The sequence below is a fragment of the Xenopus tropicalis genome, chromosome 8, assembly GCF_000004195.4.
Source record: "Xenopus tropicalis strain Nigerian chromosome 8, UCB_Xtro_10.0, whole genome shotgun sequence".
In the NCBI taxonomy this organism is placed as follows: Eukaryota; Metazoa; Chordata; class Amphibia; order Anura; family Pipidae; genus Xenopus; species Xenopus tropicalis.
Genome location: NC_030684.2, coordinates 117,649,175 through 117,669,166, shown reverse-complemented (window position 1 = coordinate 117,669,166; position 19,992 = coordinate 117,649,175).

The window sequence follows — 19,992 nt, the reverse complement described above, 5'->3', positions numbered from 1 at the left end:
GCTAAGCACCAATACGGTAAAGTTTAAGCAGAGCTCAGCATTCAGCATTGGCAAGCCTGGAGGGAACTGGAATTTTTAATTTCTTTATTTGTGTTTATTTTGGGAGTGGTGGACTTTGGTGGAAATTTTGACTTGACTTATGACAGGGCTCTGAGAAGGTTTCTACTGTGACATATGAGGCATTTTGATGTGTTACAAATACTGGTCATCAAAAACAGCGTAGGATCCATAATTGTTGTCACCCAAAAACATGTCATGCCACTGTAATACTGGGGAACTCCTCAATTAATATGCACTAGAGATTAGCCTGCTCTAATGTAGAGTCAATGCATTTTGTTTTTTTTTTTAATCTGTAGATTTAATCATCTATGACTTACAGAAGCCAAGGCCATGCTAAAACCATCCATTACAGGAGAACTGGAGCTGAGAATAATGTGACCAGTAGTAAACAGTAAGCAATGCCTACATTTGTCATGATTATAATGGTAAATTTACATTTATAGATCTAGAGGGTAAGGTTTTGCCAACCTTTATTCAGGTATGTCCCCAGGAGAGTTGGCCAGCTAAAGACTTGGCCTGTATTACAGTTGGAGGGGGCCATGTCCCTTGGCAGTTCAGTATTTGGGCAGGGGATGCCAGGGTTCCTTAGTTTATAAAAAAAAGGAAGACACTTCATGCTCTGCCTCTTTTGGGCCTCACTTACTGGAGGGCTTGGGATGGAGGTAGATTTCAGTAGAATTAGTAGCTGCCAAGAAAGATTTGTAATAGCTCACTCTAGGAGTGAGAGGCAGTATTAGGGGTGTTAATAGAGCAGTCAGAGGCTGATACAAGGAGGCCAGTAGGGTTATTACCCTGTGGTGCCAATGTCACCAGGATAGGGACTAAAATGGTTAGGCTCAGGGATAGATAGATAGATAGATAGATAGATAGATAGATAGATAGTTTTTGCAAGGCAGCAAATACTACCTCTGGGGTACTATACCTGTATTTGTGTAAGTAACAAATAACTGAGAACGTTTTGGAAGCATTTACGGGTTCGATATTATACCATCTGAATCAGCACCCACCAAAGAGATTGCAAAGCTATTCCACCAATAAAGAGTTTCATTTGTTTTTGAGAAAAACTGGTGCCCAAGTTATCTGCAAGATCTGTTTTGTGGTGGGATACAGTGTAGATATCCTTTCCTCCTACAGTGCAGTGAGGGCCCACCTGAGAGAAGAGTCACATGTAACACATGCCCTTCCCCATGCCCTACAGTGGGTTGAGACCAGTTTTACTGGGTCTTAGGTAATCCATTTGGAGTTATTAAGATATTAGGTACCTCCATGTTCAAAACCTGTTAAATAATATTATCAGGGTGGGCAACTTTATGGATTAAAACAAAAAACAGAGACTATGGGGCTGATTTACTAAGACACGAATTCCGACCGAATTGGAAAAATTCTGATTGGAAAACGAACATTTTGCGACTTTTTCGTATTTTTGCGATTTTTTCTCGCGCCTTTACGACTTTTCGGAAATTATCGCGACTTCTTCATTACCAATACGATTTGCGCGAAAAAACGCGAGTTTTCCGTAGCCATTCCGAAAGTTGCGATTTTTTCGTAGCGTTAAAACTTGCGCGAAAAGTTGCGCTTTTTTCGTAGCGTTAAAACTTAAAAGGCGCGATGTTTTGCGCAAGTTTTAACACTACGAAAAAATCGCAACTTTTTGCACAAGTTTTAACACTACGAAAAAATCGCATCTTTCGGAATGGCTACGAAAAACTTGCGTTTTTCCGCAAAAATCGTATTGGTAACGAAAAAGTCGCGATAATTTTCCGAAAAAATCGCAAAATACCGATCATTATGAAAAAACCGCAATCGGACGCATTCGGCCCGTTCATGAGTAAGTAAATGGGCCCCTAAGGGGTACATTCATGAAAACGCAAGTTCGAATCCCGAATGTGATAAATTCGGATTAGATACGATAATTTCTTAAGATAGCAAATATCACGAATATGCTTACGAAAAAAAAACGTATAAGTCACAATAATATCGTATTGGCGATCCGAAAAAGTCGCTCAGGTACGAAAAAGTCGCCGAAAATACGCTGATCGAATGCTCAGAGCATTCGTGGATTAGTAAATGTGCCCCTAAGGCACTATCTAAGGGCCTGAGCACACAATGCAATTGGTCTGTTTATCTTAGTCTGGATTTTCTTTTTGCACTTTTCAGTACAGGTACATGGAGCGGATCAGATCCACTTCTCTCAGCCTAAAGTAAAAACACCGAATGAGAGCAAACGCTCCATTAGAGTGCGTCTAAACTCTGTTTTGGGCAAAACTGCAACTTTATTATAATAATTTGCAATGGACAAAAAAAATGGGCAAATTGTAAGAGAACATTTCAATGTGCCATGTGGTTGCTGGCATCACTGGAACCAGATGGGAATGTTGTAATGGAAAAAGGGCAAAATCATTGTAAAAAAAAATACTGTAAATAAAGTAGCATAGCATATTATAGATCCATAATAATTTGTGCTTTCCAGTGCTGACATGCCAGCTATACAGAAAAAAAAAATGGTCACTGAATACGCTTTTAGAAAATGTGCATTGGTCAAGTTCCCAATTCAAGTTATTTCTGTAAGATTTAGATTAGTCAAAGCGTGAAAAATTCTGGTTTCGCTTTTAATCCCTCTGAGGCCTGGGAATATGGTATGTTTGCATCTGGTAGCAGAGCTGGTGGGGGAGGACTCAATCTCCTTGAGCAAGAAGGAGTAAGAGCTGGCAGTATGTGAGTTATCGGTGGTTTATTCAGGACAGGGTTGCTTCCATATATTTTGCGCAGTATGTGTGTCCATGGAGTGGTGTTCTCAGTAATGAACAACAAAGAATGCTAAATGCCGAGCAACAGGTGCACAGGACTAGTTTGCTTCTTTTCACAGGGATAACAGTGTTGACATTGTTCAAGGACTGTGGTAATTTAGTAATGGTGTTTTTGGATTGCAGAGCCTCATGAGGATTCTGGGAACAATTTCGGACGGCAACACTTGCTAATGGTACATTCATGTTTAAAGAAACATCGCATTGTTTTTTTGTGGGAAATTGAAAACATATTCTGTTACATTCTCATGGTTTTTTTGACTAAGTATTGTTCGTATGTGGTCCCTTGGGAAAATGTATGGGCATGTAGATCATTTTGCTGCAAGACCTCGTCAGACTGAGCAGTTAATAATTATTCAACACTTTTGTTTTGATCTGCTGCTGTTATGGTGCCACGCTAATGATATGATTAAAAAATACAAAAAAACAGCAATGTTAAAGGGATAGTATTCCTCTTTTTTCAACATGACTGTAACAAAGCTTGCCCATGGTTTTTGTAAATTGTTTTATTTAATATATACATAAGATAAATAAGATAAATAAACCTTCCAAAATTGAGCACAGAGACCTGCGAGCCCCCTGATAAACACAATGCTGCCAGCATTCAGCAGTGCTATATTAATGTAATTATGAGAGGTGGGCAGGGGAAGGCACAAGGCATAAGTACAGTGAATAGGGCCAGATGTTTCAATCATAAAAAATATGCACCATGTTTGGTTCTTGCAAGGTAGATAGACACAGAAAATCTCTCTGAATAATGACGCCTGGTATAGATACAGTCACAAAGGGAAAATGGAGAGAATTGTATAATGGTGACCAAATTAAATGCCTCGGTAGGAGCAAACATGGAGTGCCTTCAGTTTCCCTGTTTGCCCTGTTTAGCTCAAAATGCACCTAAAACCATAGATATATTGGCAAAAAGTGTGTTTATTGGCAAATAGCCCTATTAATTGAACTCATGTTGAAAAAGGGGTTATACTGCCCCTCTAAACTCTTTCATTGCTGGAGGCAAGTAGAAAGATGCTTTTGTAGATGAATTCTTGCTTAGTTATGCATTATCCCTTTATATTTAAGCTGGCCAATTACGTCAACGTCCCTGATGTAGCCAATCCTAGACTTACTTATATCTGATTCATTAAAGATTAGGGATGCACCAAATCCAGGATTCAGTTTGGGATTCTGGCTTTTTTGGCAGGATTCAGAATCTGACGAATCCACGATCCTGGCCAAACCGAATCCGAATCCTAAAACTCATGTGACTTTTTCTCGTGTAAACACAGAAGTTAAATTTTTTTTTACGTTTAACCCTTACATAGCCTAATTAGCTTATGCAGATTAGGATTTGGTTCGGTTTCGGCCAAATCTTTTATGAAGGATTAGGGGTTCAGCTGAATCTGAAAAAGGTGCATCCGTATCAAAGATTCTTAAAACTTAGTCCCTGTTAAAAATGAAAATGAAGCAGTAGAATTCCTAATGAATCAGATGAAAGTGAGTGTAGGACTGGCCAGACTGGGGATGACTTGACGTAGTTGGCCAGCTTGAATATATTGCAATATATGGACAAACAATTCCTGTTTTATTGAAAGGGGAGGGGATTTTTAGTATCTTACCCAACACACAAAGTAGGTCAACAGCAACATATAAATGTTAGATGCCAATTTCCTTTGAATAAAAGAGGGCAGATGTCCATCAAGTGCAACTTCTTCTAACAGCTTACACTTGATCCAGTGAAGGTTAAAAAATTCCAGTTAATGCTCTTCTCAGTTAATCAAAGAGGGGAAAGTCCTCCTTACTTAGGAAAACTGGCAATCAGATCTCTCGTAGGATTAGCATTTTCCTGTAATTAGTCTAATGAGTGTAACTCTGTATTCCCCTGTGCGCTAGAAAGTAGTCATTTCATTGCTTGAAGATATAACTTGAGGCTTCTAACATGACATCCCTACAACATCTCCACTATATCAAACTATTTCCTGTATACCAGGCAAAACCTTTTTGCGTTAATCAAAAGGGACATCCACATGCCATTAGTATAGATCACAAGAAGGTCCTCTGTAGTTGTTTATCCATATATTGCAATATGTTCAAGCTGGCCAACTACATCAAAGTCATTTCTGGTTTGCCCAGTCCTACACTCACTTCCATCCAATTCAGTAAGAATTCTACTGCTTCACTGTACATTTTACACAGGGACCAAGTTTTACCTGCGACTTTGACGTAATTGGGCAGCTTGCATATATTGCAATATATGGACAACCAATCCCTGTTTTGCTACCATTTCTTGGTAGCTTATTGCACAGAATGTCTAAATGTCCTGTACAGTAAATTGATAGGAGGATCTCTTGTCTCTGTATACATTTTTTGGTCACAGTCTTATTGCACCCCTGCCTAAAGGTTTAAAATGTAAGTGATGAGCAAAAATGTTCCTTTTTTGCTATAGAAGCAAAAACAAAAAAAACTTCATGCATGCTAGGCATGGCAAAATAAACTTCTCTGTCAGTGGATGTTTATTAAAAGACCTTATAAATAAGAGGATAGAGTTCGTTTTAGTCTATACAACCTTGAATGTATGGTTATCTGATCTGGAAGAAGCAGTCTTCTTGATAGTGATTATTTCAGACTGCATCAGAATATAGAGATGAGGCTTTGTTAGACCTGGTCCATGTGTGGGCTTTTGGTAGTGGACACTGCACTCCCAAGCAAATTTGTACTAGTTATCCTTAAGGGTTCTTCTTTGAGTTAACAAAAAATGGTAGAAAAAGATTTATTTGTTGTTTTGTTAAAGAAGAACTGTCATGGGAAAACATGTTTTTTTTTCAAAACCAATCAGTTAATAGAGCTTCTCCAGCAGAATCCTGCATTGAAATGCATTTTTTAAAATGCAAATAGATTTTTAAATATTTCTTTTGAAATTTCACATGGGGCTAGCCATATACTTCATTTCCCAGGGTGCCACAGCCATGTGACCTGTGCTCTGATAAACTTCAGTCACACTTTACTGCTGCACGGCAAGTTGGAGTGATATCCCCCCCTCTCAGCATCCAATCAGCAGAACAATGGGAAGGTAGCAAGATAGCAGCTCCCAGTAGGTATCAGAATAGCACTCAGTAGTGCGAAAGCCAAGTCTGGCTTGGGACTCCTCCAGTTACATGGGAGTAGGAGAAACAATAGGTTATCTGAAAGCAGTTCTAAGGTGTAGCGCTGGCTCCTTCTGAAAGCTCAGACCCAGGCACAATGTATGTATGTATAACTTTATTTATTAAGTGCGACAACACACCAAGTGGCGCCTACACACCAATATTACAGCTAAAAAAATACATTTGTTGTGCCCTGATCCCATACTTGCTAAACAAATATAAACTCAGTGGTTTATCCATTGCTGTAGCTGTACAAATGCACTAATATACAAATTTTTGTGAATAAACAGGTAATGCTTAAGAAGTATACTGTGAGTGCTTTCATTTTCTTGATATAAATGTATAAACATTTAGACAAGGTTCTGGTGCCTTGATCAAATTGAGACCCAAGTAAATACTCTTTGAGACACAGACATTAGGACACACAACATATGCACATCTTGTCCTTCATGGTGTCATGATCACATCAATAAGAGATTGTGGTGGAATTGTGGTGGAATTAGTTGCATTATAGTTTAAAAGTTCAATCAACTAGACATCTTAGGTCAATGCGACTTCCACCCTTTGGAAAAGTAGTAGTCTCTTGGTTTGAGCAACCCTGTTGGTTTATTTAAAAAGTCGTCACACAGAACTTTACTTCTGACATTTGTTAATGGTAATGTTAAAGATGGTAATGTTTTTTTTTACCAATATGTGTGCATTTTACTACAGGTATAGGATCCATTATCCAGAATGCTTGGGACCAAGGGTATTCCGGATAAGGGGTCTTTCTGTAATTTGGATCTCCATACCTTAAGTCTACTAAAAAATCAATAAAACGCTAATTAAACCCAAAAGGATTGTTTTGCATCCAAAAAGGATTATTTATATCTTAGTTGGGATCAGTTACAAGGTACTGCTTTATTACTACAGAGAAAAAGGAAATCAGTTTTAAAATTCTGAATTATTTGATTAAAATTGAGTCTAAAAAATGTAACTTCTGTGTTTAAATGAGAAAAAAATGGAGTCTATGGGAGTCTAATTCGGAGCTTTCTGGATATCAGGTTTCTGGATAAGGGATCCCATACCTGTATTGCACTTACAGTTTTGCCAAAAGAAACTCAGGGTATCTTCGCTAACAAATATGGCATGTAGCTAGCTGGGATATTCTCGGATATCACTATGGGATAACTCTAGCTATAGCTGTGCATTATTGTTCCCATTGACTGTATAAGGAAGTGATTTATGAGATGACATGGTGACAAAATGAGCCATAAAACTAAAAGGTAAGTGCCACTTATAAACATGTTTATTATATTATGCTCTTGTTCTGTTTCAGAAAAAGAATCACAAATAGCTACTGAAATCCATGGAATATGTTGCAATAACCCTGTCGAAAGAATTTAGAATAGCTATGGATCAGTGCTTATATTTGTACATCTGTGCCATGTTTTCTTAGCCTTGTAAAAATAGTCTAGCCATATGAGTGCAGTTCAACAGTCCTATAGTACTACTGAAGAAGGGGTCATAAACTTCCTTTTAAATGAACAGGGGGATGCAATTGCTCAGAAAACATTTCAGACAACAAATGACATGGAGTACAGGCCTTCACAGACATGCAGCAGATAGGAACCATGGTGGGAATTTGTTTGATGCAACATAGAGTCCATTGACGTCTGCTGCACCAAATGTGTTTTCTCCTGTAACTCAATCTGTCGTTTAGCACATATGTGCTGACTCAAAGACCAATTCATTTGTCTCAGTGTCTCTAACAAGCCCACGCTCTTTGTTAGTACTGTGTTCTCTCGGGTAACTCCTGAAGGGATCATTTGTCCTTCTCCCTGGTTACCAAATTATTGTTAAACCTTGTAAAGAATGGGTGAGTTTGAACAACATAGTAATTGTTTAATAATGGTTAATAATTGTTTAATGAGTAAGATGGTCATTTGATACATATGGTCATATTAATACATAAATATGTCAGCGAGAATATTCATTAAAGAAATTTACATATGAACAGAACATTAAGCAATGAAATAGATAATTACAATGTAAATTGCACCCCTTCTAATGACTCAAATGTTTTCCACTTCAACGTTATCAGTACTTGGTGATTACCCATACTCATACACAGAATTGGAGTAAAGTAATGATCATTTACAACATTAATCCTTTGTCATGTCCTTGTCAAAAATAGAAAATAGTTACGACACAACAAAGACTGAATTAAATATAAAATGGGCAATTATTTGTGGAAGACAGTAGATATAGTATATGGTCTAGACAAGGATATTATACTGTAGAACCAGAAAGCATCCCTATATTATATTTATATACTAATCTGTATGCTCTCACCTATAAGGAGCACCCGATGGCTCTCCTCTCTCCTGGCACCGCATCCAAAATGGTGGTGCCCGTGGTTGCCACTTATGACCCAGTGCTGGCGCAATGATGTCAGTGTGCAATTGTGTGATGACATTGCGTTGTGTCTGGCATAAAAAATCAAAATAAATAGATGCCAGAGTCCAGGGTTCAGTGCCCGAATATAGGACTTATTCTGCAAGTGCCTGGGTGAGTTCTAAATTGCATTCCCTATCTGGTCTCTGGTTTCTGACTCTGCTATCCCTATTGCCACCAGCCCTGACCTGAAATTGACCAAGAGACTCTCTTTAACCCTTCTGATACTGCATTTTGGAATATTTGCTTGCCTGAACTCAAGCTTTCTCCTTGATCCTGACTACAATCCCGGCAGGAGCCCAGCAGGCCCTGACATCACCATAGTGTTCTCTGGAGAGAAACTGCATTAATGATGGAGAAAACTGCTTCATATTATTGGTTCTTAACTTTACCTAGGTGGGAAAGTATTAAGCTGGCATCCTACTAAGTTTTTAACCCTGCTGAGCCACATAGAGTCTCACTGAGTAGTGTATATTATCATGTCACGCAATATGCTGGGAATATAGAAAGTGCACTAAGGTAAAAAAGCCAACACCTTCTAAAAATAATTTCTAACAAAAGCACAATGACAGATAGTACAAATGACTATCACACTATGAATATGTTAAAGCTTTCTGTTAGAAGGCAAATTTCTTGATAAATTAAAAATTCCATGGGGCATTTTGCTACCAAGCTATAACAGCTGCTATCCAAAGAGGAAAAAATGTGTTATTCAGAAAGAGAGTCACATAATAGTGCTAAACATTGCTGCCAAGGACTTTAACCCAATGAGGATCAATGGAAATCAATAGTAAAATCTTAATCAGGAAGGTAAATGGAGCTCTACTTGTGTCTCTCCATAGCTCAATAACTTGGTTATCTTTAGAGATAAAAGATAACCAAGTGATTGGAGAGACATAAGTAGACTTGGTGAAGCCATGATCTCTGCCATGAGTACAATGTGTTTCTGCCAGATGTTCCCAATTCCAGGCTACCCTACTAGGGAGTAATGAAGCACAGTCTTAACGTTATTGTTTATGAAATTTGGTTGTGAATGTTAAATTGGCAGCTTAGATATTACCAAATCTATAGCACAGAACCATATTTTTATATGTCAGTAGCTTGATCAAATTACCAGGGGGGATGGTGTCTAAAAAATTTCTATAAAGAACACTCAGCTACCCATTTTGAGTCCATAATTGTGTTCCTAATATTTATATTGGGTGCTTATCTGGCTACAACTTCCTTGTCATCCCAAAACTTCTAATTCATCTTATGAAGGCATCTCTTGCTCTATCTCCTAGCAAATCCTAAAGAAGCTCCCTTTTTTGTGTTAATTATTAGGAATTCTGTTTTAGCCATTCTGGTGGATGAACATGAGGGCGTTATCATTAAGGCTAAAGGTAGAAAGACAAACAATGTGAAACTCTATAAGGGTGAAGACACAAAGAGCTACTAGTAGCAGCTACTTGTTGTGGCTACTAAAATAGACAATGCTGATCATTTACTGATAATTGTCTCTACATGTGTTTTAGCAGAAGAAATTCTCAGTATTGTCATTGGCGGGGAATTTTCTGTAGTTTAGTAGCCATGAAAAAGTAGCTGCTACTAGTAACTCAGTGTGTCTTCACCCTAAAGGGTCTGCTTCATCTGTAGTAGAGAGGCTATGAATAAATGAATTGGGCAGTCTTTCTTGGGGTGTGTCCTGTTTATATTTTAATACTTAATGTATTTACCCAGTAGTCCAGTATGTGCATTGGTTTACAAGGTTGATTAGTTCTGTAATAACTTTTGTCCAATAAACATTTACAGTTTGCCAATATAGTTAAAAAGAATAAATATGTTTTAAAGGGTATTTAATATACATAATACAAAAACAAGGGTTCATTATATGGCGAGGATTAAAACAGCTCTCATTGCATTAAGGAATTTCACTGATATGAGAAATGTATTTAGGCTGTAAGACTGTACAGATTATGTCCGCTCAGAAGGTCCTTAAGAAAATATGCTTCTGTACATAGAAGCAGCTGGCACTTACTGCACAAACATGTGCACGCCACTTGCCTTCTCAGAATAAAGCTGTAGTAAATGTGAAATACACTCTTTAAATACCAGTGATATACAGATGGTTTTCAAAGTTGCTGTGAATTTATTAGGTTTTTCAAGGAAAGTAAATGGATATACTGTAATTATTTGCTTTATTTTGTTTTATTTATTTTGGTTTTGCAAAAGTAGAAGTTAAACTACTATGTAATAATAAGGGCAGTGGCACACTGGGAGATTTTAGCTGCTCGGACCTGTAGTCCAATTTCCTAACATCATCCTCCATTTCTCATTATCATGTAAAAATGCCAGAACTGTTGATTCTTACACAAAAATGTAGTTATTACATGGAGCAATGGAAAGGGATTTGGGGTATTTTGATTCCATGTTTATAAAGTAATAGACATGGGTAGGCAAAACACTTTAAGATGGTCTAGTGTGCTGTGAACCTAGATATGATAAGGAACAGGTGGCCTATCAAACATTGAGGTCTATAGGGACAACAGTCATTAAAACATGTACATCTCAAATGCAAAGGGAGCAGTGTGAGAAGACTGTGAGAATTCCCTGTTAATTTTGTTTAATCTAAATGTGATAGTATCAGTGTCGGACTGGGATGCCACAGAAAGTGTTACGAACTGTAGTGTACAGGAGCCTGTAACTGCCAACCCCCGTGCTCACTGATGTCCTTCTGAGGCCCTGGAAACGGGGTAAAGAGGGGATCAGGCAGAAGCAAAGTCGAAATCAGGCAAAAGTCAGTGGCAGGCAGAGAAGAATCGTAGTCAAAATCAGGCAAGGAGTCAAATAACCAGAAAGTCAATCAATAGGAAGGCTTAGCAAGGATCTAAACACAGAAAGAAATCACCAGCGCTCAGTTTAACCCAGGCTGTAGTGTTGACCAGCTGCTAGAAACACACTATTGTGCCAACGCTCAGTCTAACCCACAATCTGGAGTTGACCAGCTGCTAGAAACCATAAAAAGCCATTAATTATACACAAAGAGAAAGAATGATTGCCAGCGCTTAGTTTACCTTTAAAAATAATTTTTACAAAAAATGAGGTGTTAGTACCACACTTTGGCCAAAATATGTAAGCTCACGTGCCACGTCAAGGCCCCTCATTGCACGTGAGTCCTACACTGTCTGATGACTTTGAGTAACACAGAACCAGCTTGGGCAAGGAAAATATCCTGAATAGTGCTTTTAAATTTGGCGGCAATTTTAAGTTTGAAATTTGTGCCAATAGTGACGTCAGCATGTCCACTGACATCACCACGCAGCGCCAAGCGGCGGCAGCATCACTGCGCATGCGTGCGCAGGTCTAGAGCCAGTACACGCTAAGGACAGGCATGTGCAGGAGCGTGCATCACTAGAGAAGACCTTGAGGTAGGGACGAACACCAGTCTCCTGGTGCTCCTTACACAAAATCTCCTCTAAGAGCGGGCTTGGCTATGCCTGGAAAAAACTGTAATATTTCCAACTGCAAAAGTGCCGCTTAATGTACTATGTGCTTGTGCAAGCCTACAAAAAGAAGCATATTCCAACCGTTTTGATGTACAGATCAGAATAATGGCAAAGTAAGATTCCCTCTGGCAATTTCTGAAAACGAAATGATGCACATTCCTGCTGAGAAGAATCTCATTTTGTAATTACCCTCATTCTGCTTAGCTTTTCTGTTCTATTTTTGGCAGCTTGAATTGCAGTACATTAGAAAGATTAAAATCTTTCACGGGACATTTTATTTGATTTTGGAAATGTTCTTTAAACAGGCGACTTCCTGGTGGAAAGCTTCTGAAATGAATGCAGAAGGGAACGGGGATTTCCAAGATTTCTTCAGTAATTAAAATGTTGCAATATAAACAATATATTCTATTCAGGATTTTTTATTACATCATATTACATAGAAAGTAGTGATGAGCGAATTTGTCCCGTTTTGCTTCGCTGAAAAATTCCCAAAACAGCGAAAAATCAATGAAACGCATTTGTTGCACAACATTTTTGTCGTAGATGTCTTTTTTATCGCATGTGTCTTTTGTTTGCCATGCGCATCTTTTTTTGACTCGTCCATGCCTATTTTGCTGCGACCGTGACCATTTTGATGGGACCGCACCCATTTTGGCACAACAGCGCCCAATTTGACACAACCCCCACTTTTTATTACATTTTTCTGCAAATTTTCGCATAAGTTTCTCAAAACAATTCACCAATGCCAAAATGCAGAAATTCGCTGCGAATCCAGGATTTGCTCATCACTAAAAGAAAGTCTAACATGCTTTATTAGGAAACTGGATTATTTACATTGTGTTTCAAATTTCAAAGTGTTAATTGATTCTGTCCTTGGCTACAAATATATGGAATATTCTTCAAAAATATATGCTAAAGCAACCTGAGTAAAATAGTTGGTTTGAGCAGACAAACATCACCAGTTTATATGGGATGGTCATTCTATTATTTTTGGTTGAAACTATAGAAAGATAAAGCATTTTGTGGAAAGGAAGTGAGATTAGAAAGCTCCTGCTCAAATGTACATTGCAGAGAGCTGGATACATCCATGCTTGTAATGTAAGTACAATCAGTGGGGTGTTGCATACAGGTGTCTGGTGTTGGAAAATAGGTCCCTGCCATGTATATGCTAAAATATGAAGGGTCTGATTGATGGGGTAAGAGATCAAGAGCTGAAGCTCCAACCTTCATATTTGGGTTGGAAGACAGAAAGATGGGAGTGAGTCAGCAACCTGCTTCTAAATCAGGTCTTATCAGGGATATGGAATAGTGTTGTTGGATTTGGCAGCAGCTTGTGGCCTCTAAAGAATGTTGTGTTTTGGAATAATCTGATATTAGATAAGGGGTTACATACCTGCACCATCTTAATAAGAAAGGCTGGTAAATTGTTAGCTTTTACTGGATTTAACATTGTTGTGAAAGCAATGAATGCTTCTGGCAAAACAAGTACAAGTTTTCAATCATGATGTATTTGCAACACTTCCAATATCTGTGGGACAGTCCCATATCTAAGGAGTAGCCCCATATCTATGAGATAGTCCAAAAGTGAGACCCCATTATTTAGGGTTTGGTAGAACAGTCAAAACATGGTAATTGATATTTACATAAAAGGCATCTCTTTATTTGTAACCTTAACTAATAAAGGTGAGACCAAGAAAAGACAAATGCTGTCACTGTTAAGCTGGGCATACATGGTAAATTCCTACTTGGCCCCTGGGCCTATGAGTGGACCGTAATGGGGACCTATAAATATATGTTGAGAGGTCTGCATCATCACAGTGACACGGTCCTTTTCTTATGGTATTTTAAAAACCTGCCCAATTGATATCCAGGCAATTTTCAGCCAATTTTTTAGCCACATATCGAATGGCTAGGACCTCTTGAAAACCCAATAAACAATCTGATAAGCTGCCATATTGGTCTGGAGGGGCCAGATTTTAGGTGTCCATCACTGAAAGATCTGCTTGTTTGGTGAGGTTGCCAAAAGAGTGGATTTTTCCCCTATATGCCCACTTTGAGCTGGTTGATATCGGATTGATCAGATCCAGTTATTTGTAGCTGCAATTTTGCAGCTACAAAATAATTCAAAGAATGAGGAAAAAATATTAACATGGGACTGTTTGTAGCACTAATAGCGCTGCAATCAAGAATTTTGCAATTTAAGCCAGTTAATAAGGGGAACAAAATTCTATTAGTGATGAGTGAAATTTTAATTGATGAGTGAAATGGATTTGCAGTGAATTTTTCACAAACAGTTTGGCACATTTTTCGGTGACGTGAAAGTGGACGGATTTGCACATCACTAAGTTCTATGTGATTTCCTATGTGTCAAGCTTTCTGGACTCTAAGGTCCCTTCTTATGGCTACATTTTTGCAGTAGGAATAGAATTAGATTGGGGAGGGAAGGGAACAGAACATAAGAACATGAGAAAAGGGGTAGTACATAGGTGGAGGAGGAGACAAATAGGCCAAAGCTTAAGGGGTGGAATATAAGTGAAGGAGGAGACAAATAGGCCAAAGATTAAGGGGTGGAATATAAGTGGAGGAGGAAACAAATAGTCCAAAGGTTAAGGGGTGGAATATAAGTGGAGGAGAAGACAAATAGGCCAAAGATTAAGGGGTGGAATATAAATGGAGGAGGAGACAAATAGGCCAAAGATTAAGGGGTGGAATATAAGTGGAGGAGGAGACAAATAGGCCAAAGATTAAGGGGTGGAATATAAGTGAAGGAGGAGACAAATAGGCCAAAGATTAAGGGGTGGAATATAAGTGGAGGAGGAGACAAATAGGCCAAAGATTAAGGGGTGGAATTTAAGTGGAGGAGGAGACAAATAGGCCAAAGATTTAGGGGTGGAATATAAGTGGAGGAGGAGACAAATAGGCCAAAGATTAAGGGGTGGAATTTAAGTGGAGGAGGAGACAAATAGGCCAAAGATTAAGGGGTGGAATATAAGTGGAGGAGAAGACAAATAGGCCAAAGATTAAGGGGTGGAATATAAGTGGGGGAGAAGACAAATAGGCCAAAGATTAAGGGGTGGAATATAAGTGGAGGAGAAGACAAATAGGCCAAAGATTAAGGGGTGGAATATACAGTAAGTGGAGGAGAAGACAAATAGGCCAAAGATTAAGGGGTGGAATATAAGTGGGGGAGAAGACAAATAGGCCAAAGATTAAGGGGTGGAATATAAGTGGAGGAGGAGACAAATAGGCCAAAGATTAAGGGGTGGAATATAAGTGGAGGAGAAGACAAATAGGCCAAAGATTAAGGGGTGGAATATAAGTGGGGGAGAAGACAAATAGGCCAAAGATTAAGGGGTGGAATATAAGTGGAGGAGAAGACAAATAGGCCAAAGATTAAGGGGTGGAATATAAGTGGAGAAGAAGACAAATAGGCCAAAGATTAAGGGGTGGAATATAAGTGGAGGAGAAGACAAATAGGCCAAAGATTAAGGGTTGGAATATACAGTAAGTGGAGGAGAAGACAAATAGGCCAAAGATTAAGGGGTGGAATATAAGTGGATAGGAAGGAGTGAAATGGAGAGAACACAAAAAAGGGGAAAATAAGAGAGGGGTAAGAAAGTTGGAGAGGTCCATATAATAAAAGAAAGAAAAAACAACAGAATAGGAAATTAATGTCACACCATAAAAAAGTAAATAAGTGAAGTAGATATCAAAAAAGGAAAGCAAGGACAAAACAGAGTTTATGTGGAATATGTAAGTGATAAGTCATTTCAAATATATGAGAGAAAATCCAGGAGACAACTGAAAGAATGAGGAGATGATGGAGATCAGAAATAGGAGGGATGGAAAGTCAGAAAGAGATAAAGTCCTTACACTGAAACCTTTTTTTTAACTTGTTGGCCTTTCAGCATCCAAGTACAGTAATATATGGCCGTCATTCTCTTACATGTTGGACAGCACTGCTTAGAGCCTTAGCAACCAGGTCTTTTATTCAGACATACAAAGGAGCATAGATCCAATTCAAATTGTTTACAAGCTCTTATACTGGAAATCTCTGAATAGAAGTGCTTGTCTTTCTAGTCTAAATACGTTATTATTCATCTGTTAATTTTCCTATAAAATACAGGAAATCATTTTTTAAACTTAACAAAACCCAGGACTCTGAATTATATGGCTTTAAGCAGATGTTCACGTTCAGCCTGTTGGGTTTTTATTAACGTTGACCTTTAAGCCAGTTTGCCGGCTGTTAGAAAATATTACTTTGGACAATGCAAAATCCTTGGATTAAGTTAAAATGAAAAGAAGGGCTAATGACCCGATCCTTCTTGTTCCAGAAAATAAACCCTTAAGGAAAATATCTTTTTTTTTTATACATCCATTTAGTTGCCAAAACCAGATCTTTGTTCCTGCCAGTAAAAGATGTTTTAGCTCCAGGGAGATTAAAAAGAAGTGTGTTTTGTTTATAACACACAGCAGTAAAATAACACACCCAGCAGAGCTATGACAAACTGATCTGATCATTCAAAATGGATTTCCTCAGGGAGGCAGTAATACAGATTTGTGCATGTTCTGGAGAATAACAGATCCCCAGAGGATATGGTTCTTTGGTGGACTGAGGGAAACAAGATCTTTTTCACAAGATAACATTTTGTGTCCTATTTTTATTTTCAGTACAAAAAAAGAAACACATATTTTGCTGCCAATTCAGTGTCAAACCACAGTCTGTACACTACACACTTGTACGTCTCTCTAACCCCCCGCCTCTCACCCAACATCCTCCACTGAGCGCACATAAGTGAAACACATCAGGGAAGGGACTCCGGTGGCTAGGGGAGGGGCGACAGGGATCAGGTTTGAGCTGCCAGGGCCCACCAGGTTTTTTTGCGGTGCCCCAGTCCGATCCTGGTTCTCTTCCTCTATTCTTCTTCAACTTCTGTTCCTCTTCACTTTCTATATGTGAAATAATGTGACCAGGCTCAGCTAGCTGTAGGACTGGACAGTATTAATGGGCGAAATATTTCGCCAGGCATGGATTCGTCCAAAAATTGTCGCAAGAATTGTCGCGGGCGTCAAAAGAATGTGCACACGGCCAAAATTGTCGCAAGAATAGTCGCAGGCGTCAAAAGAATAGTCGCACGTCCAAAATTGTAGCAAGAATAGTCACAGGCATCAAAAGAATAGTTGCACATCCAGAATTGTTGCAAGAATAGTCGCGCATCCAAAAATTTTCTCAAGAATAGTCACGGGCGTCAAAAGAATAGGCATGAGGTCAAAATTGTCGCAAGAATAGTCGCAAGCGTCAAAAGAATAGTCACGCGTCCAAAATTGTCGCAAGAATAGTCACGCTTCAAAAGAATAGTCGGGAGCGATAATTTTTTTCCGTGCAACATTTTCGCCGTTTCATGAATCTTTTGAAAGATTCGCTAATTTATTGTTGAAGCGAAACAGGACAGATTCGCTCATCACTACTGGACAGTATGGTGACAACTGTTGGCAGACCATGGTGTGTGTGAAAAAGGTAAATTAAAACCAAAGGAAGAGATTTTTTTGAGCCGTTAGAAAGTAACATTGAAGGTCTCACTATTTTTCTTTTACCTTTTGTGAATGGCTAGAAATGGGACCAGTATTTAATGATTATAATCTAGACCCGAGAGAAATAATATATATATCGATGATGGAGAGAAGGGTGTTTAGTAACTATATATTTGAGGGGCAATTTATCCCATGTGCTAAGACAGCAGAGCACGATCTTTGTATGGGATACACCTATTGACTAAATCAGTCCAATGTATGGGAAATAGATACAATAAGTAGTTGAACCATGGAGTTCACTTTCCACCCAGAGCTTTAATTCAACATTATGGACCCAGTCTGTCACTCTATTCAATAGTGACCTCTGATATGGGAGACATGTGGCAATAGGATATGCCATTGGTATATAAAATGCATTATCTCAGTATTGAAGAGGTTCAGACAAGTAGGCAGTGTGAGAAGAAGTTCTTCAACCAAGTAAAAGATCCAGGGTGTTATATTCATTTTCACTACATTCATTCTGCCAAACCACAACAGGGCACAAACTATTCAATTTTTCAGATTCTTTCTATTTTTAGTAGTAAGATCATGCAGATTAGGTCCTACCCATTCACTGAGAGCTCTGGTAATTCTAATTCCCAGATACGTAATGGACCGATTAGCCCATTTGTAAAGAAACATTTGTGAAAGCCTGTATTGTTTGTTGGGGGAAAGGGGATTTTAAGGCTAAGGACTTAATATTGCTTATGGAACCAAATTTTTCCAGTTCATTGACATGATTTGGAATTGTAGTAACAGGGTTAGTGATAAAGAAAATGAGGTTCATTGGCAGCAATTGTGATCCATAGCTACTTGCTAATGTTTATGTGGATATAGCCTTATGATATTAATGAGGTTTTTCAGTCTAAGGAAGGAATGTGTGTGTAATGCACTGTTTATATATAAAACTGCTGCACCTTGGAGCTAAACTAATGCATAGTGTTATTATTATTTATCTATTATAACTATTTATGTTATTAGTAATAATATTTATAAATGGTCTGTAGGGACCCATAGGGTTAATATTCCTATGTGGACAATTTCCTTCTTTATTCTGTTACTGGGCAAAGACCCATGTATCTAGTATTCCATTTGCATTTGTGTCTTATTGGTTTATAGGTAGACCACTATCTTGGCACTCTAATATAGTGTTAAGCAAAGGGGTGGATCCTTCTCTTTGGCTGCATCTGTTGACTCGGTAAAGCCATCATACCCCTAGAGAACTATCTGACTCTAGTGAAAATCGGGGAACAGGGACCCCGTGAACAAGGAATAGCTAGACTAGTAGAACATCCTTAAGAGCACTTTATAGGAAAGTGAGATAGTGAGATCAGATAGAAAGAGCAGTTTCTGGCTCCAACCAGGAGGGATTAGCTGGCAGTACTCTTCCTTACAGGCACTGTTGCCTTAGTGCAGGACTACCATTAAGACACAGGTATCAGGTTAGTTCCTATCCCTGATCCATAGTCGGCTGTTTGGGATCCTTAACAGATAAGGTACATCCTAAGGACCTGAGATACTTCTCCAGACTACTCTCCACAGTGGTGCCCTGCTGTTTGGTTGTCTTTACCCTGCCTAGGCTCTGTAGAGGTGGGATAAACCAGTGGACATCCTCTCTTTCTATCCTCAGAGCTTTTACCTGCTATCTCCTCTGAGTGAGTATTTGCTATTACCCTATGGACTTAAACAGATTGATATATGTTTCACTGCGAAGAACCTTCTGGCATCCATTCTTTATATTAATTTGCCCACAGCCCAAGTGAGTTGTAGTGGCACTACACCCTAAGGATATTTCCACATAGCGAAAGCCCATCTGATGTGTAGAGTCCTATGTACCCCATGCTCTAAAGCCAATCTAGCTGGTGTTGCCTGTTTTCACAGCCAAATAGGGGTTACAGGTCAATATATTCTGCAGCACAATAGAAGGATATAGAGATAAAACATATATTGAAATACATATACTGAAGGAGAGGGGGTAAGAGGCATGGTATTAAGCATTGCATTAGTAGGTGGCAGTGGCATAGTATATACTAAGGGGATTCTAGGTTAGATGAGCCTAATATTTTCCAAAAAAATGTGGTTAAAAAAATGTTTAAAAGGAGAGAAATGTGAGAAAATCTTAAATAAAATATTTTATTATTTATGTGTTTTAGTTTTCAACCAACTCATTTAGATATTGCTGATATATACATATTTATATACAGTACACTGATGTTTTAATAGGAACAGAATAGAAAACTTATAAGATGCTAAGCTGTAGGTTCATTGTACATCGATAGCAGGAACAGTTTTAGAGCGACATAAAGAAGGTTTTTGCCCTGTTCTCCAGCCTTATAGGATATTCCTTGGACATTATTCAGGATACTGATTATTTATCAGGCCTGGATTTATGGTAAGGCCACAAAGGCCCAGCCTGGGACTCCATGCCACCCAGCTGCACCTGAACTTTGCTGAAATCCGGAGCTGGGGTCTAGGTGCGCTAGAGATTTCTGTGTGTCCTAT